An 18,161-nucleotide genomic window follows, 5' to 3' on the forward strand; every position below is an offset into this window, starting at 1 on the left:
TGTAAACAAGACGAAAGACCACCCTCAGAATAGGAGAAAATATTTGCAGATGAAGCAACGGACAAAGAATTAATCTCCAAAATATATAAACAATTCATGTAGCTCAATATTAAAAAAACAACCCAATCAAAAAATGGGCAGATGACCTAAATAGACATTTCTCCAAAGAAGATGTACAGATGGACAAGAGGCACATGAAAAGCTGCTCAACATCACTAATTATTAGGGAAATGCAAATCAAAACTACAATGAGGTATCAACTCACAACAGTTAGAATGGGCATCATCAGAAAATCTACAAACAACAAATGCTGGAGGGGGTGTGGAGAAAAGGGATCTCTCTTGCACTGTTGATGGGAACGTAAATTGATAGAGCCACTATGGAGAACAGTATGGAGGTTCCTTAAAAAACTAAAAATAGAAATACCATTTGACCTAGCAGTCCCACTACTGGGCATATACCCAGAGAAAACCATAATTCAAAAAGATCCGTGCACTGCAATGTTCATTGCAGCTCTGTTTACAATAGCCAGGTCATGGAAGCAACCTAAATGCCCATCAACAGTGGAATGGATAAAGAAGATGTGGTACATATATACAATGGAATATTACTCAGCCATAAAAAGGAATGAAATTGGGTCACTTCTAGAGATATGGATGGACCAAGAGACTGTCATACAGAGTGAAGTAAATCAGAAAGAGAAAAACAAATATCGGATATTAATGCGTGTATGTGGAATCTAGAAAAATGGTACAGGTGAACCAGTTTGCAAGGCAGAAATAGAGACACAGATGTAGAGAACAAATGTATGGACACCAAGGGGGGAAAGTGGGGGTGGGGGGTTTGGGTGGGATGAATTGGGAGGTTGTGATTGACATTATACACTAATAAGTATAAAATAGATAACTAATAAGAACCTGCTGTATAAAAAAAAAAAAAAAAAAAGAGGTGGCAAGGAACAGATCCTGAGGACAAAAGAAGAGAGTGAGGGAGCAGTACTGAGAGTAAGGATATTGTTTTGCAAGATTAAGTAGCAAATCCCTCTCATGAAACAAAACAATGCAAAACAAAACTGCAATTTGGGCCTTCCCAGGTGGCGCAGTGGTTGAGAATCCACCTGCTGATGCAGGGGACATGGGTTCGTGCCCCCGTCCGGGAAGATCCCACATGCCGCGGAGCGGCTGGGCCTGTGAGCCATGGCCGCTGAGCCTGCATGTCCAGAGCCTGTGCTCCGCAGCGGGAGAGGCCACAACAGTGAGAGGCCCGCGTACCACAAAAAAAAAAAAAAGCAATTTGTTTTTCAGTACCCATAGAGTAGATATATGCAAAGTAAATTGGACTGAAGATAAAGAAAAATGTATTTCAACTCAAACAACTGGCCAATAATTGGTTAGTATTTGTGTGGAGTGTTGTTATTAATAGGTTTATAAGTAAATAATGCCTTACATGTTCATTTATTCCTCCTACCCAGAATAATTAAACTGATTGGACACATGAAATGTTTAATGAAGGCAGAGTTGTGAGGAAATGTTGGATTTCTTTTAAAACCTCCATAAAATGTATTTCTCCATAACACAGAAATTCTCTATTTTGGGCCTTTTGGATTTTTCAGCTCAGAATCTTCTCTGACCTGTTGTCACTCTGAACCGAGACTGCCTTTGGCTCTCTTTTCTTCCCTTTCTTTAAACTGCTTTCTCTCATTCTTCTTTGACCTTCAGTCTGTACTTTGCCTTCATATCCCTGCTCCTCCCTGGAGGCCACATTTCTTGCCTTCTTTGAACGTGTTTTAAACGGTTAATGCAGAGCGGCCACCTAGTGCTTCTCAGTAAGGCCGTAGAAGGGCCCGATAGTTTTGCAAGAGAAAATGAGCGTTTGGACTCCCTGCAGGAGCAGCCCTGAATTCCTTGGAGCTCATTGTGGAGGCGACAGTGAGTCCTGTGAACCATCAAAGGCAGGTACAAAATAGTTCTTCTTCCCATGCAGAGAGATACCTGGGTTAGAAGCTACAAATAGGATTCCTCAAAGCCTAGAAGATACCCTGATGAAAGAAATGATGAGGTTGAGACCCCAGAGAGCTTGATTCTCAGAACGAAGGCTGAGCAGCCCTTTGTAAGACAGGCAGCGAGTTAACCAGGAGACGCAAGATGGAAACGCATCACTGACCGCCCCTGTGGCATTAGCTAAAATGGGTCACAGGAGTCTTGATTTCCAGTTGTGTGAATAGGAGGAGGGAAAGAAGGAAGGGAAGAAGGATGGAGAGGAAGTAAAATGAAAAGACATGACAAACCTAACCTGTGCAGAAGAGAGTCAGCATTAGCAGTCCTGAGATTGCTATCCTATGAAAGGCCTGCTTACAAGATTGGTCGTTGGCTGGAGCCTAGGAACTCAGATATTAGAAGATTCCCATAATTTCCCTGATAAGAAAACCTCACTGTGCCTCACCTCTTTGTGAAAATGTTGTGGCTTGTGTAGAATGCATGTGTGCCTTCCGGGAGTCAGGAATCTTGATAACGGCTCAGTAGAGGGAGCTTCCCTGATGGACAGCATTTCACATGTGTTGCCACGGTTTGTTGCTGAAGGAATTGTCAACACTCCACTGGGAGAGGATCTTAGAAGATTGTACCTGGGTTTCTCTGGACCTCGCCCCATGTACCTTTTCTCTTTTCTAATTTTGTTTTGTATCCTTTTGCTGTAAGAAATCATAGCAGCAAGCACAACTACTTGCTGAGTCCTCTGAGTCCTAGCAAATTGTTGGACCTGGCAGTGGTCTTGGGGACCCATGACAAATCATCTTTCTGACATCAGTTAATGACTTCAATTTTTTTAAAAAAAACGATGTATTGACTTTATAACTACTCAAGAGAAATTTTGATTCATCTTTTCTATACCCACTATTTTGTTTGAAGAGTGATATCAAAATGAATAGTCGTTAGAAATGTTTGGAAGGTGAGACCAATGGGGAATGTTAATGTTTTTTAGATTATATACAACTAATTAACGCACAACCGAAATGTTGGTGGCATAGTGCCAAGTGAGGAACAGGTCAGCGCAGGGCCAGAAATTTGAGTGTGAGGCTTGACTCTACCACTTAATTGCTCTGTGACTTTGTGCAAGTTAACGTTTCTGGTTTTAAGTTTTTTTTAAAAGGGAAGAGGGAGCAGTAGTACCCACTTGCAGATATAGTTTTGGGAATTAACTTGAGATAACTTATACAATACACTTAACATAGTACCTGGCATGTTCTAAGTGCTGGATCAGGGTATAAGCAGATGTTGCTAATGAACAATACAACAGAAACAACTCAGAGGTACCGTCAAGATCACTTCTGGGGCAATCTGAGAAGCAAAAGCCACCTGGACCTGGAGGCTCCAGTCACATCTAGAGCAGCCCCAAGAGGTCTCATTTTAAGACCATTATAGCCCGCTCAGGGGTAAACGTACACCTCATAGATCTCCCCTGAGTGCTCCCTGGGCCCACTCCCAATCTCCCCCTCATGACCTCAGTCTTGCAGGGGAAAGGGGACTTTAAGGGTTATTTAAATCCTTCCTTCTGAACTTCAGTAGCACCGTCCCCCATGCAGGGTAGAGTGATTGAGGGAGAAAGACACATGGCCCCATCTCTGTTTCACCCCAGGTGACCTTGGGAAAGTCACTTCTCTGAACCTCAGTGTGTCTCACTGTAAAATAGGTTAATTGAAAATATCTATTCCACCTCATTTTACACTTGTCAAGAAAGAAAACTTTAGATAATGTTGGCAAAGTGCTTTGGAAATGGTAAAATACTATAAAAAGAACCACTCAGGACCTGCTCTGGCTTTTTTCTCGGGTGGTTTTTCACTACCCATGGTTTAGGTACTTGACAGAGGAAAGTGACTGGAGCCTGGGACTTATTGACAAAAGAGATACCCTGCTATCACAGTACTCTTAAAAGTATCATTTGAGTCCTGGGTATTTATTGAGATGCCACAAAACCTGACAGAAATCAGATGTCCGTCCACATTGAGCAGGAGTAATAGATATAATCTCTTTTTTTTTTTCTATAATGAAGTAGCATGATTATTTGGGATTTATATCTTTGTTGTTACAACTTGTGCATTTTTTTCCTCCCTTAGTAGCCTTCTGCACTAATTGATTGATTTGATTGTTAGAGCTTTGATTGCATCTCTGAAGATGGATTGGAATAATTATTGCAGCCTGCTGTTCAATCATCCTGCCACACAATTAGTACTGAGATTGTACTCTGCACCAGCACTTTATTAGCTATAGTAATTATAGTCGGGTTTAATCATTTAATAACACACTTGGAGATGATAACTTGCTCCTTATTCAGGGGCACTTCTATGGAACCTGCAGGTTCCTAGGCAAGTGAGAGGCTCGATACCCATTTCTCCTCTTTGGTGACCTTTCAAAAATTTCTTGAACGGGGCTTCCCTGGTGGCGCAGTGGTTGAGAGTCCGCCTGCCGATGCAGGGGACACGGGTTCGTGCCCCGATCCCGGAAGATCCCACATGCCGCGGAGCGGCTGGGCCCGCGAGCCATGGCCGCGGAGCCTGTGTGTCCGGAGCCTGTGCTCCGCAGCGGGAGAGGCCACAGCAGTGAGAGGCCCGCGTACAGCAAAAAAAAAAAAAAAAAAAAAAAAAAAAATTTCTTGAACATTCCACCTTCCAGACAACTATGTCCATAAAGGCCCAACCTGGAGAGCTGGAATGAAGCATTGCATAGCTCAGGGGACGCCAACTGTTTAGGGCCTGTACCTTATCTTCCTTGAGTGCCACCATCCCCGAGCTTTGGGGTATTATGTGAATGGCTGACCCAGGAAGAATATATGTTCTCTGTTAATTGTGTCCCATGATACTTCTGATAAACTTGTAAAGCTCCTTCTCCAAGGTTTCGTCTTTAAATCAGAATGAGCAGAGCAGGGTAGCGTTCAGAAGTAAAGTGCAATGGTTTAATAGTATGAGGCAAAGCATCCTTTTTTTCTACTCTGATCTTGTTACGCTGAGTTGGGTGAACTTTCCCTACATCCCTATGACCTGGTGCTGAACTTTCCCTGTGCTCCTCCCTGAGAAAAGAGATGAGGACAAATGCAAGATGCTGCTCTGGATAGATCTAACTTTGTTTCAAAACTCAAGACAGGGGCCCAGTCCTAATTCAGCTGCACATGGACCACATACTAAATTATTCACTCAGTGCTTTACTTCTCACATCATGAAGACAGCCACACTTATTTGTGAAGATATTTGAGATTCTCATAAAAAAGCATTGTATAGTGTTAAGTTGTATTAATAGTCTGCTATATCTGCGTTGCCTAGATTGGAAGAAAAACACTTTGGAAGCGAATTCTGATCTCCTCCTTTGTTTTCTGCTTTAATCACAATTATAGGATTCACTAAATCATTTGGGAAGAAAATAGTTTTTAAAAACATTTGCTGTTTAATAGCCCAGTTTTTAAAACATTTGCTATTTAATCTCCACCTCTCTGTCTGTCTCTGTCTCTGTGTCTCTTTCTCTCACACCATTGACATCATTACTTATTCCTATTATCTCTTATGTCAATATCTCTGATCTTGGAGCCTATAATTTGGACAAATGATAGTCTACAAATCACGAGGAAGTAAGTTGTCCAGACTTCCTTTGACATTCAGAACTGTACAGCTTCCCTCCTTGTTTATTTGATTTTTTTGACGTTCAGGTATAAGGAAAAATTGACATATAAGAATCTTTGTGTAAAATCCTCTCAACTTATGCTTAGAAGAAATTCACTTTGCAAATTTTTTTGCAATTAGAATTTCTTTTATTGATTTTTGTTAAGCTTCAGGATTTTTTCCCAATCCAGCTATACCTCTATTAAAGAAGGCTTGTTGGTTGGAGAACAAATCAATAAATTTGGAACAAATGTCATACATAGAGACCTGGCAACAATCCCTAATATGATAGCAAACCCCTTTTTTATTTTGCGGTATGCGGGCCTCTCACTGTTGTGGCCTCTCCTGTTGCGGAGCACAGGCTCTGGACGTGCAGGCTCAGCAGCCATGGCTCATGGGCGTAGCCGCTCTGCGGCATGTGGGATCTTCCCGGACCAGGGCACAAACCTGTGTCCCCTGCATCGGCAGGCGGACTCTCAACCACTGCGCCACCAGGGAGGCACAGCAAGCCCCTTTTCTATTTCTTTCAGTAGAGCAAGGTAACAAGGAGAGACACCTACGTCTGAAAGAAACCTAATGTTTCCCATTTTCCCCTTGATGACAACTTCAGGCACCAATAGATCTTGCTGTGACTTTGCAGGGTGGAAGAGAGAGAATGCAGCCCTGTCTGACCATGTCATACAGAGAATCAGTAATAACAGCTACGTTCTGTAAGGTGGGCTACCTGACCTTCCTGAGCACTTCCACTGATCCTCAGAAAGTATATCTGACTCAACTTGTTTCTAGGAAACCATAACAGATTCTTTCTCTTATGAGTTAAGTGGGAGGAAGCTAGTAGTCCTGTAGTCCTTCTCTCATCAAGTGTATAGCCTTAGTAGAAGCTTGAGATATAAGGATTCTTTGCTGCAATAGATCATAAGCACTATGGGTTTTTCAGAGATATCTATACTTTGATTGGGTATTTAGTTTATATAGAATTACCATTTCGCTCCATCAAGTACGATAATAATAATAATAATAATAATAATAATGTGGTAGGGTGAATAATGACTCCCCTAATTATCCAGGTCCTAATTCCTGGAATTGTAAGTGTTACCTTATAGGGCAAAAGAGACTTTGTAGATGTGATTAAGGATCTTGAGAATAGAAGATTATCTTGGATTATCCAGGTGGACCTTAAATGTGACCACCATGACCTTAAGAAGCAGGCAAAAGGAGATTTGACAGAAGAGAAGGCTGTGTGAAGGAAGCAGAGAGAAGCAGAGTCAGAAAGGGATGTTACACTGTTGGCTTTAGAGATGGAGGATGTAGGTACAAACCTAGAAACACAGCCGGTCACTAGAAGCTGGAGAAGATACTGAAATAGATTCTCCTCTAGAGCATCTAGAGAGTGTGTAGCCTACCAACACCTTGATTTCAGCACATCAAAACCCATTTGGGAAACTGCTGGCCTCCAAAACCATAAGAGAAAAAAATATGTGCTGTTTTTAGCTGCCAACTTTATGGTAATTTGTTATGGCAGCCACAAGAAACCAATACAAGTGACACCAATAATCACTAACATGTAATGACCATTTGCTCTTTTACTTACTAGTTAAGGACTGTGCTAAATATTCTACATGGAGTTCTACAATTTTGCACTCATAAAACAATGTGAAGTAGGTGTTAAAATTATTCTAGTTTTATAGATGAGGAAACTGAGGCTCAGAGAAGAGCTGGCATTAAACCCATACCTGTCTGACCCCAAAACCCCTTCTCTGGACCTGTACAGGGAAGGTGTGTCCCCAAGATGTCAGCATTCCAGGGAGGAACCACTGTTGCTCCCAAAGGGCCCTGCACTATGAGAACCCTGTCCTGCTGTGGACAAAGTTTCTGATGTCTGAGAGAGCAGATCAAAGTGATCATCCATTCAGAGGATGATTCTTCTTGAAATACTCCCTTCCTTGTCACATCTGTGACACCATGTGACGCCTCTGACTGGTTCTTCTCAGGCTGCCTGTGAGTCCATACACCCAACCCTTGAATGTTGAACTTCTCCAAAGCTGTCCTACGTTCCTCTTCTTTTCTCACTTTACTCTCTCATTCTCCAGAATACATCAGGCTTTTCTGCTCTCTGCTTTCAGAACACGGACTCTTTTTCATCATAACACTCCAGTTTGTAGTTCTGTGCAGAATCCGTGATGATGAATATCTCCATCCTCCATCCCCCCCCGCCCCCCCACCAAGAGACCGTAAGCCCATGAGAGCAGACTGTGCTTCCTTTTACTCACTGTTTCCTAGGGCAATGTTTGGCTTTGTGTACACACTCATCAAATATTGGTTGAATAAATGAATGAGTGCATTTTTATCCCTAGTTGAGAGGAACGACTGAGGCATCTCAACTTGAGATTTGCATTTGAGATAGAACATGGGCTGTTGCGTGGAGAACAGATGAGAGAAAAGTGACACTGGAGATGTTAGAAAGGATCATAATAACCCAAATAAGAAATGCTGAGGAAACCGCTGTGGAGGGGGAGAAAAGAAACATATTTGAGAAAAATATTGATGAGGTAGAATTCATAGAACTTGGTGATCAACTGAATGTGAGGAACAAGGGAAAGAAAGGGATAAGAATTGTACCTAGGTTGATGGCTTATTGACTGGCTAATTGGTTATGCAATTCAGTGAAATCGATACTATGTGGGGAAAGGAGCTGTTGGTAGATTAAATATAATAAATTTAGATTTAGGCATATTAAATTTAAGATGCCTCCTGGACATGTTCCCAGGTTTTTGGATGTGGGTATAGCACTCAGAGGATGAGCCTGTGGGTATAAATTAAAAAGAAATGTGGAGTTGTATTCACTTTCCCCTTCCACTTGTTTTTTTCTTTTGTTGTCCCAAAGCAGATATCAAATAGTTGAAATGCAATGAAAGGGGTGATTGATTTCCTGCTTCCTTTCAAAAAGAAATTGAGGCAACAGTACAGGTCTTAGTTAAATGCCTTCAGTTGGGAGAGAAACTTTCATAGTAACTCTGTTAGAAAAAGGCCAGTATGGGGCTTCCCTGGTGGCGCAGTGGTTGAGAGTCCGCCTGCTGATGCAGGGGACACCGGTTCGTGCCCCGGTCGGGGAAGATCCCACATGCCGCGGAGCGGCTGGGCCCGTGAGCCATGGCCGCTGAGCCTGCGCGTCCAGAGCCTGTGCTCCGCAATGGGAGAGGCCACAACAGTGAGAGCCCCACATACCGCAAAAAAAAAAAAAAGGCCAGTATGGCCCCGCTCTTTACCCTGAAGGTGCACGGGGTCTTGTGGTAGCAGAATACTCTACAGTAAGAAGTTCAGCCTCAAGCAGGATTCTTGAGACCCAGCTGGAAGAGGTTTATTCATACAACATACCTGAATATTTTCTAAATATGGTATCCAAAAGCTATTATTCATAATGTGAGTTTTGAGTTTTAGCATTTAGCTGTTATGGGGCGGCAGTAATGTGCTCTGATCAGGGCTTGTAGAGAATGAGTTAAGAGAAGAAAAGAACAAGTTCATATGCTTCTGCTAATAGTCTCTCTCCACATTCTGGTGAGACTCACAAACAAGGCTTAGTGGATCTAGGCACATTTATAAGAAACTACTGTTGTGTATAATCTTAATAAGCAGAATTGGAAATGAGCTTAAACAGAAAACGTCAAATCTACATCCACATATCAGCCAAAAATATGGTTCTAAATGATCATATATCTCTGCACCACGACCTTCTTTTGTCCTCATATCCAGCTAGTGGAGTTGTGCGAGCTTGGTTAGATCCATAAACTTTCAGATCCATAAACTTTCAGACCTTGGTCTCTATTTTAGTCCCCTGTGAATAAATGTCAATACCTTTATAAATGTAAATACCTTTAGGTATTTTTTTTCCATTCAGTATGTAAGATGTAGTGACATAGGATGCCAAGGACTAATTACAGAAGGTAGATATTAAAGGTAAGAGTATGTCCATCAGGATGAAGGTAGAGGTTGAAAATTCCTTCTACCTTACTTTATTAGATTCCCTCTACCCCTCAGCACTTTTGCCATAGGGATGGGGGTAACTATGGCAATGAATTGGAAAATGAGATGAGATTTTTGAGAAGGGACTTAAGAAATTATTGTAAATTCTGGAGGTTATTAAATTTTAAGCCCCTCTCTCTCAGTTGAGCTTTAGTTGGATTTTTTTTAAGTTTACTCTCCCAGCATGAGAGATAGCATGTTGCCAACAAAAATTCCTAATATTCTGCAGCCCAGTAGTCCTTCTTTTAATGTGTGAAACTCCAGGATACCGTGAGACATAGCAACAGGGGACATGATGCATCCTTGTCTCTGAAACAGTCATGCCCTTTGAAGGACAATTTGGGTGATTTAAAAGCCCTTTCTTAGGCTTCTTGTGTTTGGATATCCTTCACCATTATAGCATCTGATGAAGATATATTTGGTTTTTTTTATTAGTTTCTGCTTTATCACAAAGTGAATCAGTCATACATATACATCTGTTCCCACATCCCTTCCCTCTTGCATCTCCCTCCCTCCCACCCTCCCTATCCCACCCCTCCAGGCGGTCACAAAGCACCGAGCTGATCTCCCTGTGCTATGCGGCTGCTTCCCACTATCTACCTTACGTTTGGTACTGTATATATGTCCATGCCTCTCTTTTGCTTTGTCACAGCTTACCCTTCCCCCTCCCCATATCCTCAAGTCCATTCTCAAGTAGGTCTGTGTCTTTATTCCTTTTTTACCCCTAGGTTCTTCATGACATTTTTTTTCTTAAATTCCATATATATGTGTTAGCATACAGTATTTGTCTTTCTCTTTCTGACTTACTTCACTCTGTATGACAGACTCTAGGTCTATCCACCTCATTACACATAGCTCAGTTTTGTTTCTTTTTATGGCTGAGTAATATTCCATTGTATATATGTGCCACATCTTCTTTATCCATTCATCTGATGATGGACACTTAGGTTGTTTCCATCTCCGGGCTATTGTGAATAGAGCTGCAATGACCATTTTGGTACATGTCTCTTTTTGAATTATGGTTTTCTCAGGGTATATGCCTAGTAGTGGGATTGCTGGGTCATATGGTAGTTCTATTTGTAGTTTTTTAAGGAACCTCCATACTGTTCTCCATAGTGGCTGTACCAATTCACATTCCCACCAGCAGTGCAAGAGTGTTCCCTTTTCTCCACACCCTCTCCAGCATTTATTGTTTCTAGATTTCTTGATGATGGCCATTCTGACTGGTGTAAGATGATATCTCATTGTAGTTTTGATTTGCATTTCTCTAATGATTCATGATGTTGAGCATTCTTTCATGTGTTTGTTGGCAGTCTGTATATCTTCTTTGGAGAAATGCCTATTTAAGTCTTCTGCCCATTTTTGGATTGGGTTGTTTGTTTTTTTGCTATTGAGCTGCATGAGCTGTTTATAAATTTTGGAGATTAATCCTTTGTCAGTTGCTTCATTTGCAAATATTTTCTCCCATTCTGAGGGTTGTCTTTTGGTCGTGTTTATGGTTTCCTTTGCTGTGCAAAAGCTTTGAAGTTTCATTAGGTCCCATTTGTTTATCTTTGTTTTTATTTTCATTTCTCTAGGAGGTGGGTCCAAAAGGATCTTGCTGTGATTTATGTCATAGAGTGTTCTACCTATGTTTTCCTCTAAGAGTTTGATAGTTTCTGGCCTTACATTTAGGTCTTTAATCCATTTTGAGCTTATTTTTGTGTATGGTGTTAGGGAATGATCTAATCTCAAACTTTTACATGTCCCTGTCCAGTTTTCCCAGCACCACTTATTGAAGAGGCTGTCCTTTCTCCACTGTACATTCCTGCCTCCTTTATCAAAGATAAGTTGGCCATATGTGCGTGGGTTTATCTCTGGGCTTTCTATCCTGTTCCATTGATCAATCTTTCTGTTTTTGTGCCAGTACCACACTGTCTTGATTACTGTAGCTTGGTAGTATAGTCTGAAGTCAGGGAGCCTGATTCCTCCAGCTCCGTTTTTCGTTCTCAAGATTGCTTTGGCTATTCGGGGTCTTTTGTTTTTCCAAACAAATTTTGAAAATTTTTGTTCTAGTTCTGTGAAAACTGCCATTGGTAGTTTGATAGGGATTGCATTGAATCTGTAGATTGCTTTGGGTAGTAGAGTCATTTTCACAATATTGATTCTTCCAATCCAGGAGCATGGTATATCTCTCCATCTATTTGTATCATCTTTAATTTCTTTCATCAGTGTCTTATAGTTTTCTGCATACAGGGAAGATATATTTGTAAGCTGAAATGTAAAAGCTGGAGTCAAATGGCATGAGAAGTCAATACCCTGAAATAAAGGAGTTGATGTCTGGTTCCTTTAAAACCATACATGGGTTAGATGGAAAGACTGGAGTTGCTTCACATGATGGCACTTTGTGACATCTCCTCCTTGTGGAGTTGTTCACTGTCATGTTGTTTTACCCCCAAAGTATTTGACAGTCAAAATTATAGTAGTTCTGTGAGCATTGCATTTGACTGATTTCCTACAATCCTATTGTGCAAAAGCTTAGGAAATATTGTTGCCCACTGCCTCCCTACATACACCCTGAGCTATACTAAAGAAGAAATATGTGGTAGTTCCTTGAATACTGTGCCCTTTTACTCAGTTTAGGGAAATTCTTGGCTGAAGATCAAGAAAGGCCCTCTTTTTCCTAAAAGATCCTCCTGTTCCAACAGTAATTAATTTTATCTATATATAAGGGAGTGAGTAAAGTCAGCATTCCAAGAGTCAGCCAATAGAAAGATAATTTTTTCCCACATCTTTATTGGAGTATAAATTCTTTAAAATGTTGTGTTAGTTTCTGCTGTATAACAAAGTGAATCAACTATATACATACAAATATCCCCATGTGCCCTCCCTCTTGAACCTCTTCCCACCCTCCCTATCCCACCCCTCTAGGTCATCAAAAAGCACCGAGCTGATCTCCCTGTGCCGTGCAGCAGCTTCCCACTAGCTATCTATTTTATGTTTGGTAGTGTATATATGTCAGTGCTACTTTCTCACTTCACCCCAGCTTCCCCTTCCCCCACCACGCCCTTAAGTCTGTTCTCTACGTCTGCGTCTTTATTCCTGCCCTGCCACTAGGTTCATCAGTACTGCTTTTGTAAATTCCATATATATGTGTTACCATACAGTATTTGTTTTTCTCTTTCTGACTTACTTCACTCTCTATGGCAGATTCTAGATCCATCCACCTCACTACAAATAACTGAATTTTATTCCTTTTTATGGCTGAGTAATATTCCATTATATTTATGTGCCACATCTTCTTTATCCATTCATCTGTTGATGGACATTTAGGTTGCTTCCATGTCCTGGCTATTGTAAATAGTGCTGCAATGAATATTGTGGTACATGTATCTTTTTGAATTATGGTTTTCTCAGGGTATATGCCCAGGAGTGAGATTGCTGCATCATATGGTGGTTCTATTTTTAGTTTTTTAAGGAACCTCCATACTGTTTTCCATAGTAGCTGTATCAATTTACATTCCCACCAACAGTGCAGGAGGGTTCCCTTTTCTCCACACCCTCTCCAGCATTTATTGTTTGTAGATTTTTTTGGATGAGGGCCATTCTGACTGGTGTGAGGTGATACCTCATTGTGGTTTTGATTTGCATTTCTCTAATGATTAGTGATGTTGAGCAGCTTTTCATGCATTTGTTGGCAATCTGTATATCTTCTTTGGAGAAATGTCTATTTAGATCTTCTGCCCAGTTTTGGACTGGGTTGTTTGTTTTTGTGATATTGAGCTGCATAAGCTGCTTGTATATTTTGGAGATTAATCCTTTGTCAGTTTCTTCATTTGCAAATATTTTCTCCCATTCTGAGGGTTGTCTTTTTGTCTTGTTTGTAGTTTCCTTTGCTTTGCAAAAGCTTTGAAGTTTCATTAGGTCCCATGTGTTTATTTTTGTCTTTATTTCCATTTCTCTAGGAGGTGGGTCAAAAAAGATCTTTCTGTGATTTATGTCAAAGAATGGTCTTCCTATGTTTTCCTCCAAGAGTTTTATAGTGTCTGGTCTTACATTTAGGTCTCTAATCCACTTTGAGTTTATTTTTGTGTATGGTGTTAGGGAGTGTTCTAATTTCATTCTTTTACATGTAGCTGTCCAGTTTTCCCAGCACCACTTATTCAAGAGGCTGTCTTTTCTCCACTGTATATTCTTGCCTCCTTTGTCATAGATTAGTTGCCATAGGTGCGTGGGTTTATCTCTGGGCTTTCTATCCTGTTCCATTGATCTATATTTCTGTTTTTGTGCAAGTACCATATTGTCTTGATTACTGTAGCTTTGTAGTATAGTCTGAAGTCAGGGAGCCTGATCCCTCCAGCTCCATTTTCCGTTTTTCTTTCTCAAGGTTGCTTTGGCTATTTGGGGTCCTTTGTGTTTCCATACAAATTGTACAATTTCTTGTTCTAGTTCTGTGAAAAATGCCATTGGTGATTTGATAGGGACTGCATTGAACCTGTAGATTGCTTTGGGTAGTATAGTCATTTTCACAATATTGACTCTTCCAATCCAGGAGCATGGTATATCTCTCCATCTGTTTGTGTCATCTTTGATTTCTTTCATCAGTGTTTTATAGTTTTCTGAATACAGGTGTTTTACCTTCTTAGGTAGGTTTATTCTTAGGTATTTTATTCTTTTAGTTGCAGTGGTGAATGGGATTGTTTCCTTAATTTCTCTTTCTAATATTTCATTGTTAGTGTATAGGAATGCAAGAGATTTCTGTGCATTAATTTTGTATCCTTCAACCTTACCAATTTCATTGATTGGTTCTAGTAGTTTCCTGGTGCCTTCTTTAGGATTTTCTATGTAGAGTATCATGTCATCAGCAGACACTGACAGTATTGCTTCTTTTCCAATTTGTACTCCTTTTTTTTTCTTTTTCTTCTCTGATAACTGTGGCTAGCACTTCCAAAACTATGTTGAATAATAGTGAATAATAGTGGCAAGAGTGGACATCCTTGTCTTGTTCCTGATCTTAGAGGAAATGCTTACAATTTTTCACCATTGAGAAGGATGTTTTCTGTGGGTTTCTCATATGTGCCTCTACTGTGTTGAGGTAGGCTCCCTGTATGCCCACTTTCTGGAGGGTTTTTATCATAAATTGGTGTTGAATTTTGTCAAACACTTTTTCTGCATCTATTGAGATGAACATATGATTTTTATTCTTTAATTTGTTTATGGTGTATAACATTGATTGTTTTGCGTATATTGAGGAATCCTTGCCTCCCTGGGATAAATCCCACTTGATCGTGGTGTATGATCCTTTTAAAGTGTTGTTGGATTCTGTTTGCTAGTATTTTGTTGAGGATTTTTGCATCTATGTTCATCAGTGATATTGGTCTATAATTTTCTTTTTTTGTGTGATATCTTTGGTTTTGGTATCAGGGTTATGGTGGCCTCCTAGGCAATTTTGGGAGTATTCCGCCCTCTGCTATATTTTGTAAGAGTTTGAGAAGTAGGGGTGTCAACTCTTCTCTAAATGTTTGATAGAATTTGCCTGTGAAGCCATCTAGTCCTGGACTTTTGTTTCTTGGAAGATTTTTAATTACAGCTTCAATTTCATTACCTGTGATTGGTTTGTTTATATTTTCGGATGCTTCCTGGTTCAATCTTGGAAGGTTGTACTTTTCCAAGAATTTGTCCATTTTTTTCAGGTTGTCCATTTTATTGGCATAGAGTTGCTCTTGGTAGTCTCTTATGATCTTTTGTATTTCTGTGGTGTCAGTTGTAATATCTCCTTTTTCATTTCTAATTTTATTGATTTGAGTCCTCTCCCTTTTTTTCTTGATGAGTCTCGCTGAAGGTTTATCAGTTTTGTTTATCTTCTCAGAGAACCAGCTTTTAGTTTTATTGATTTTTGCTATTGTTTTCTTTGTTTCTATTTCATTTATTTCTGCTCTGATCTTTATGATTTCTTTCCTTTTGCTAATTTTGGGTTTCCTTTTTTCTTTTTCTAGTTCCTTTAGGTGTAAGGTTAGATTGTTTATTTGAGATGTTTCTTGTCTCTTGAGGTGAGCTTGAATTGCTATGAACTTCCGTCTTAGAATTGCTTTTGCTGCGTCCCATAGGTTTTTGATTATCGTGTTTTCGTTGTCATTTGTTTCTAGGAATTTTTTTATTTCCTCTTAGATTCCCTCAGTGATCTCTTGGTTATTTAGCAGTGCACTGTTTAGCCTCCATGAATTTGTGTTTTTTACTTTTTATTTTCCTTTAATTGATTTCTAATCTCATAGCATTCTGGTCAGAAGAGATGCTTGATATGATTTCAATTTTCTTAAATTTTCCAAGGTTTGATTTATGAACCAAAATGTGATATATTCTGGAGAACGTTCCATGTGCACCTGAGAAGAAAGTGTATTCTTCCACTTTTGGGTGGAATGTCCTAAAAATATCAATTAAGTCTATCTGGTCTGTTGTGTCTTCTGAAGCTTGTGTTTCCTTATTTATTTTCTGTCTGGATGATCTGTCTATTGGTGTAAGTGGGGTGTAAAATCCCCCACTATTATTGTGTTACTGCCGATTTCTCCTTTTATGGCTGTTAGCATTTGCCTTTTGTATTGAAGTGCTGCTATGTTGGGTGCATAAATATTTATAATTGTTTTCTTCTTGCATTGATCCCTTGATTATTATGTAGTGTCCTTCCTTATCTCTTGTAATTGTCTTTATTTATTTTTATTTTTTGCGGTATGCGGGCCTCTCACTGTTGTGGCCTCTCCCGTTGTGGAGCACAAGCTCCGGACGCACAGGCTCAGTGGCCATGGCTTACGGGCCCAGCCTCTCCGGGGCATGTGGGATCTTCCCGGACCAGGGCACGAACCTATGTCCCCTGCATCGGCAGGCGGACTCTCAACCACTGCGCCACCAGCGAAGCCCAATAGTCTTTATTTTAAAGTCTATTTTATCTGATATGAGTATTGCTACTCCAGATTTCTTGTGATTTCCATTTACATGTACAATAGCTAGTGGGAAGCAGCCACATAGCACAGGGAGATCAGCTTGGTGCTTTGTGACCACCTAGAGGGGTGGGATAGGAATGGTGGAAGGGAGACGCAAGAAGGAGGAGATATGGGTATATATGTATATGTATAGCTGATTCACTTTGTTATAAAGCAGAAACTAACACACCATTGTAAAGCAATTATACTACAATAAAGATGTTTAAAAAGAAAACAAAGATTTTCTTTGAGCCCTGTGTCACCCAGGGTAATAGTAAACTGAATAGACTGCCTGAATACTATATAAAGATTTGTTTCATATTTTATTTTGCTGGAGGTGCTCCATTATACTTTGTCTATATAACAATCTATATTTAATGTGGACAAATTATATTTGTACAACAATCTTCTAGACTGGCTTAGAATGTACACACAAATTACTTTTAGCCCTTGTTTTAATGTATTGATGGCCTTCTGTGATTACTGTAATAGGATTTTGATCTCTTCTGTAGTTGAATGTATTCTAATTTAGCCTAGCATCTTTCCACAGATATTGTTCAAATGTGTGTTTTCGTAATTTTGTAAATCAGAGACCCATGGCTGGTTTCCATACATAGTGCCTTGTGACATGGAGAGGATTAGTACCTCCTCAAGAGATACTGGGTCAAATTCCCCTTTATAGACTGGATGGCCCCATTAATATCGTAAATTTAATTGTTTTACCAGTTTTTGACAGGACAGAATAATAAATTATGACTAAATAAGTCCTCCCAAGATCTCTATGAACCTTTCTCAAAAATGTACATTTCACAGAGTTGCAGCAAATAGAACATGCAATATTTAAATTCCTGAGATAATTGTTTATTCAGAAACTATGAAAACTTGCCATTTAATGTTCTTTTAGAAGATACAGGCTGGAAGAGAGACCTGACTATTTCTTTCATCTAGGGGGAGATGATGGACTTAGAGTGAATGTCATCACTGCCAACTGTACCTCCCTTTAGAGAAGTTATACCAAAGGCCAGTGTGCTTTCTGCCTTTGAAGCACATATCTGGTTTTTAGAAAACCTTATGACTATTTTTCATAGTTTGGAGATCCACACCTGCTCCAATATATAAAAGAAGAAGATGTATACTGAGTGGAAGACTGGACTCAAAGTGTTAATATTTGAATGTAGGATAATATTTTAAAATTTAAGACTAAAAGGGAATAGAATAACACTCGACTAGTCTCTAATTCTATTGGTAACTTAACATGTCTGCCTCTTAGCTTATTTAGAAAAACACAACAAAACAAAAATTAAGTTTAACTCAGAGAGGGAAGCCATCCCTAAATTGGCACGTATTTACACATATATGTACAGTATCATCTCTCCTGGTATGTCCTTCCTCTTCCTTCCAGAGCTAGAAGCATCCACACTGCTAATTCCTTCAAGATTCCAGTCAAACACCACTCTCACCATGAAGCATTTTCCAAAGTCAAAATATTTCCCCATCAGAGTCCTCATTGGATCCTGCATGCATCTTTCCAATAACCTCGATTG

The sequence above is a fragment of the Mesoplodon densirostris genome, chromosome 5 (assembly GCF_025265405.1).
Source record: "Mesoplodon densirostris isolate mMesDen1 chromosome 5, mMesDen1 primary haplotype, whole genome shotgun sequence".
Classification (NCBI taxonomy): Eukaryota; Metazoa; Chordata; class Mammalia; order Artiodactyla; family Ziphiidae; genus Mesoplodon; species Mesoplodon densirostris.